The sequence below is a fragment of the Cryptomeria japonica genome, chromosome 3 (assembly GCF_030272615.1).
Source record: "Cryptomeria japonica chromosome 3, Sugi_1.0, whole genome shotgun sequence".
Classification (NCBI taxonomy): Eukaryota; Viridiplantae; Streptophyta; class Pinopsida; order Cupressales; family Cupressaceae; genus Cryptomeria; species Cryptomeria japonica.
Window position 1 is genome coordinate 956643520 of NC_081407.1, and position 7217 is coordinate 956650736.

The following is a 7217-nucleotide window of genomic DNA, read 5'->3' on the forward strand; positions in this document are numbered from 1 at the left end:
CCATGGATTACATGGGCTTTGTCATCTCCAAATCTAACTATTCCACCACCATACCTTTCCATGCTAACAAATTTTCTTTTGTCACCGGTCATATGATGTGAACAATCGTTGTCAATAACCCATACACCCATTTCTTCTACCTCAGCGGCCAAAGCTTTCTCCTCAACATAACAACTTGTGGAATCACTAGGTACAAGTCTATCTTCTTTAAAGACAATAAATACAACTTCATCTCCTTCTGATTCATCATCTGTAACACCTTCATCTGTAGCATGATAACAGTTCTTCTAGTTCCTAAACTTCCAGTTAGAATTGTAAGGCTTATCATAGTTTTCATGCTTCTCATATCTATCATTCCTATCATACTTATCAAACTTATCATGTTTGTCATACTTAGCCATTGTCTTCAGACATCTAGAGGCAAAATGTCCTGTCTTATTACAAGAAAAACATTTCAAGGGAAACTTTGCATCATACTTATCGACACCTTTAGGCAATATCCAAGCAATCAGTGCTTCAAGATCATCAAGTTCTTTTTCTTTCTCTGCTATCTCTCTTCTTACTCTTTCATATCTGGATATCCTGCACTCATCAGGATCATACTTCTGCTTACCAGATACGGATGTTGATGCTTTAAATGCAATCTCAGACTTTCCATGTGATTCTCCAAATTCCCTTAGCTCAAATGTAGCAAGCTTTCCAACCAACACATCTCTTGTTGTTAGTTCTGATACTTAATGTAAAGTATAGATGCCAATAGCTAACAAGATGAGAGGGGGGGGTGAATCATACAAACTTAAACTTCCATTAAATTAACAGATTCAACTTCGATAACTTATACTTCAGCAACTTAACCAAAAACTGATAAACATGCAAACTTATGAACACATAATCATAATAACACTCATAACACTAGATTTAACGTGGAAACCCAAATAAGGAAAAACCACTATGGGATTTTAGACCGACTAAGAAATATACTCTTCTAGAGTATGCTCGGTTAAAAGCAAATCCTATTAAAGTTTACAAACACATTGCTAGATATGACCCGGTTAAGGGATTTCCCTCAGATCTGTTAGGATCTTCACTTTTTTAGAAGTGACCTTGTTAAAGGATTTCAAACACTCTCTTAGAATGTTACCTTGCTAGAGGGTTTACATATAAGATTGTTAAGTCCACTCGGTTAAGAGATTTTCTGTCACTTACAAAATAACAGTAATAAAATCTATCTGCAACTTCACATCTAAAATGCTAAAGCAGATTCTTATTTGCTCAAAACAATCTAGTCATAGGACTTATCTTGTCCCTCTGCTAGGCTCTCTACTCTGTTATTCAAACAAGTCTTCAAGATTTTGTGCTTGGTAATCGCTATGTAGCATCCCTGTGCATACACTTGCCCGCATACATTGTTTATTAACAATTTCTTATTTATAAACAATTGCTAACCGTAGAATCTCCTTGATCACATTTCCCATGATCAATCTTAGCCATCAGATCTTTAAACTTGACTAGGTTCAATGTATCCTTCCGATCTGAAAATGTTTTACCTTACCTCGGGACTTGCATTCCCTTCTTGGAACTTGCATAAGGTTATTGTGGTTCAATCAGCGTTGTAGATCTTCCTGCCGATTTTCCTTCGCCATAGATCTTTAACAAACTTCATTCACGGTATACCAATCATTTATACATCTCTAGCTAATCATTGTCCTTTATTAAATAATGCTTTTATCCATCCTATGTGCACTGTCATAACTCAATTGCAACTCGGTAAATACTAAACTTTACTCGGTAGACATTTCGCCTTCATTAACCGATATCGATAACCTTAGGGTTTACCGACTAGGTTCTTTGCTCGGTTGCATAGTATAGTATTAACCTTACAATCAACAGCATATGTAGGATATCAAAACAATCTAAACATCATGATCTCATCATTGTCTAACTTGGTAATAGTTGCCCATTGAATAACTTATTCCTCCCTTTATTTATCACATTCTTTTTGTGTCTTTTACCGACATCTTAATTCTCTTCTAATCAATCTTCTCAAGATATGGCAACATCATACTGAATCAGATAATCAATTTATTGACATCAATGACAAAATAATGTTATAAAGATAGTTATCATCCTTCTTCAGTTGTATCAATAATCTTCAACAACCTTCTCAATATCCTTATTGAATATCAACAATCTTTCTTAATGTAATGCCAACAATCTCCCCCTTTGGCATTGATGGCAAAACCAACAATTAAATGGTAATACCAATAAGATATTCAAATTGATTCAGATTCAGATTGCTATTAGACTTCTCCTGTTATCCTTGATCTGTTGTCTTCTGAAGTCTTCTCCATTTTTGCAATCACTCCCCCTGTCATTAGTCTTCTGTTATTTCCATCATTCAGGGCTTTATCATGCAGTCAACCTTTTAGTCTTCTCCCCCTTTGACAACAATGCCAAAAAGTAAAAGAACTAAATCATGATTTCTTCCTCTGTGAAGTGATTTTCCTTGCTGTGTAACATCTTAGTCTTGGTTAGATCAACTCCTCTCTATTCATTTTTCCTACACACCTTTAGGTGACCTCCTAAAGTGTGTAAATCAACATCAATCCACACATAATATTCTATAGATTCATAGAATTGATGCTTTCACCGAACTTGGTCAGTAAGTAGAAGATAGGGGTAGGACCCCTAACTTGCTTCTGAGATACTCAAAAGTGTCTCTTGGCAGTGGCTTTGTGAAGATGTCTGCTAATTGCTCCTTTAAACTGATATATTCCAGCACAACTTTCTTCTCTTGAACTTCTTCTCCGAGGTAGTGATACTTTATAGATATATGCTTTGTCTTAGAGTGCATCATTGGATTCTTTGAAATGTTAATGGCACTAGTATTATTACAGAATATAGTTACTGGCTTAGTAACTTTCTCATTTATACCTTCCAACAGCTATTTGATCCATGCTATATTGGTACAATTCAATGCTGCAGCAACATATTCAGCTTTTGCTGTAGATTGAGAAATACATCCTTGTTTCTTGCTAAGCCAACTTACTAGTCTTTCTCCTAAAAAGAAAGCTCCACCACTTGTGGTTTTGATGTCATCTATGTTGCCTGACCGATCAACATCAGTATAAACTTTTAAATCAAAATTATTCCTCTTTTCATATACTAAGCCATAGTCTTCAGTGCCTCTCAGGTATCTAAAAATTCTCTTGATTGCTGTCATATGAGTTTCCTTGTTATCTGTAGAGAATCTTGCTACAATACCTACTGCATGTGCTATATCTGGTCTACTATGCACAACACATTGCAATTTTTCAATCATAGATCAGTAAAGTGTCTCATCAACAAATGCAGATTCATCATTCTTTGATAATTTATAGTTAGTAGTCATAGGAGTACTTACTAGTTTAGAATCCTCCATTCCAAATTTCTTCAAGATTTCCTTTATGTACTTGGATTGAGTAATGAAAATCTTATCTTTCATTTGCAATATCTGTAAACCTATAAAATACTTTATCTCACCGATTAGTGACATCTCAAATTCTTTGCACATTTTATTTCCAAAGTTCTTGCATAAGGAGACATTACCACAAAATATAATGTCATCAACAAATATGGCTGAGATTAGTATTCCATTGTCCTCATCTTTCTTCATGTACATATTGTTGTTTTCACTTGTCCTTATAAAACCAATCTTGATTAAATAAGAGTGTAATCTTTCATACCATGCTCTAGGTGCTTGTTTCAGACCATATAAGGCTTTGTTCAGTTTGCATACCTGATCTTTACTCTTGTCTTCAACAAATCCTTCAAGTTGTTCAATGAAAACTTCTTCTTCTAATATACCATTCAAAAATGTAGATTTAACATCCATTTGATATACCTTGAAATTTTTGAAAGTAGCATATGCCAACAATGTTCTTACTCCCTAAGTCTAGCCACAAGTGCAAAAGTCTCACCATAATCTATTCCTTCTTCTTGAGCATAACCTTTGCAAACTAGTCTTGCTTTGTTGTGAATAACCTCACCTTTTTGATTTAGCTTGTTTCTGAAAATCCACTTAGTACCGATTAAATTTTTGTCCTTTGGTCTTGGGATTAGTGTCCATTTGTCATTCTTCTTGATTTGATTAATCTCTTCTGTCATAGCATTTACCCAATCTTCACTGTTAAATGCCTCTTTCACTATTCTCGGTTCAAATTGAGAAATCAGACGTGTTTTGTCTTAGTTTGTTTCTTGTCATCACTGGATCATCTTTATCTCCTATAATCTAACTTGATGCATTATGTCTTTTGACATATTTAGCTAATATAGGCTCGGTAGGTTTTGTATGATCTTCTTCATCACTCAGTACTTGGACATTATCTTCATATTCTTTAGTAGCTTTCTCAATAGGACTTCTCGGTTGAACATAAACAAATTCTTCAAAATCTTTTGGTTCTTTGGAATTTTCTTCATCATTTCTTTCTGCAAATTCATCAATTTTCATATTTGCACTTTCCACTATTTTGTTAGATGATTTGATTAGATATTTAAATGCTTTACTTCTAGAAGAATAACTGAGAAATGTTCCTTCTTCACTTTTCTGATCAAACTTTCCATTTCTGTCATCTTTGTGAACATAGCATCTACTTCCAAAGATTTTAAAGTAACTTACATTAGGTTTTTTGTCATACCAGATCTCATATGGTGTCTTCATAGTTCCTTTCTTCAATTGAACTTGGTTCAGGGTGTAAACTGTAGTGTTGATTGCTTCTCTCCAAAATGTTTGAGGTACCCTCTTTTCTATCATCAAGGTTCTTGCACAATCCACAATTGATCTGTTTCTTCTCTCAGCTATCCCATTTTGCTGAGGTGTTCTCGATGCAGATACTTGCCTCTTTATACCATGATCATTGCAGTATAAGTTAAATTTATCAAAAGTGAATTCTCCTCCTCTATCAGATCTAAGACATTTCAGTTGTCTTCCTGTTTCATTTTCAACTCTTGCCTTGTACCATTTGAACATTTGAAAAGCTTCTGATTTTTCTTTTAAAAACATAACTGACATCATCCTTGAGTAATCATCCACAAATAATATGAAATATTTATCACCATAATAACTTTGAACTTTCATAGGACCGCAAAGATCAATGTGTACTAGATCAAAAATTCCTTTAGAAGTGTAGGACTTACTTGTAAAGCTTGATCTTGTCATCTTACCCATCTAGCATCCTCGACACATAGCGTTCTCAGGTTTTTCAAGACTCGGTAGACCTCTTACTCGGTGCTTCTTACTTATTTTGATCAGATTATCAAAATTTACATGGCAAAACCTTTTATGCCATAACTAGGTATCATCTATCTTTGCATAAAGACACTTTTTCTGAGTTGAGTCAAGATGAAATGTATTACCTTTTGTTTGTGTCCTGGTAGCAGCCAACTTTCCATGCTTGTCATGAACTTTGACAATTCCTTTCTAAAATTCTATTCGGTATCCTGTATTGTTTAGCTTTGCTCCACTCAACAAATTGTATTTCAAACCTTCAATCTAGTATACATCATCATGTTTAGCATTGTCAAGAAGTGTTATAGATCCTTTACCTTTCACCAGACATGGTGCATCATTACCAAATCTTACATAGCCTCCATCATAGTCTTCTAATTTAACAAACTTGTGTTTATCACCTGTCATATGATGTGAGCATCCACTATCTATGATCCAAGAATCATTATTATTTATGTGAGATGTTAGGGCTTTTTCTTCATACCTTTCCTCATCAGATCCATCTTTAATAGCCAAATAAACAACTTCCTCAGTATTAGTTTCATCAGATTCGCCATCATTGGATTCCTCATGTGCTACTAGACATGTCTTTCTATCTCTCCTTCCGAAGTCTTGGTTTCCTTTGTATTGGTTATCTTTCTGCCTATTATCTCAGTATTCTCTCTTTTCACTAGATTCTTTGTCAGGGCAGTTAGAAGCCATATGTCATATTTTATCACAATTGAAACATTTTAAAGGTAGCTTTCCTTTATACTTACCTTTTCCTCTCGGTAACCTTCTGGCTAATAATGCTTCAAATTCTTCTTGCCTCTTGATTTTCTCATACAGTTTGTGCACTTTTTCCATGTTCATGCGAAATCTTTCACTTGCTCCATTGTGATCCCCTTCAGAGTACTTACTCATTCTATCATTGTAATCATCAGATTCACCAATATGAAAAGAACTGAATGCAGATTCTACTGTATTTACCGAAGATCCACTGTTATCAAAATTACTTAACTCAAATGCATGTAGCTTACCAATAGTAGCATCCAAAGAAACTGGCATGTTAGGTATAGACCTTAATTCATTGATTGCTGAGACTCAAATAGCATAAGCTGGTAGAAGGGTTCTCAACAACTTACTTGTTATATCCTTTTCTTCAATAGTTCCACCTGCTCCTTTAATTTGATTGACAATCTACTTTAGTCTTGTACTGTATTGGGTTATGTTCTCACCTTCATTCATCCTCATGGATTAAAGTTGTCCTCTTAGACTATCTACTTTTTCTCTTTGAACATGTTCATCACCTCCATACACAGATATGAGATTAGTCCACATTGCTTTTGCATCATTGCAGCCTTCTAGATCATTAAACTCTGAGTCGGTCAATGCTGATGTTATTTCAATCATAGCTTGAATATGTTCTTGCTTTTCCTTTATCCCTTCCAAGGTCATAGGGTTGGTGCTCGGTGCAATGTAATCATTCTCCAGATAATATGTTGCATATTCTCTAATTCCTGATAAATGTAGCTTCATCCTTTTCTGCCATGTGGAGAAACTTGACTTGTTCAACTTCGGTGCATCCCTTTTATACATCTTCGGATGTTTGCCTCAAGTACCTTTAAACTTTTTCTTTTGGATTCCAAAGCTCTAATACCAATTGTTAGTTCTGATACTTAATGTAAAGTACAGATGCCAATAGCTAACAAGATGAGAGGGGGGGGGGTGAATCATACAAACTTAAACTTCCATAAAATCAACAGATTCAACCTCGGTAACTTATACTTCAGCAACTTAACCAAAAACTGTTAAACATGCAAACTTATGAACACATAATCATAATAACACTCATAACACCAGATTTAACGTGGAAACCCAAATAGGGAAAAACCACTGTGGGATTTTGGACCCACTAAGAAATATACTCTTCTAGAGTATGCTCGGTTAAAAGCAAATCCTGTTAAAGATT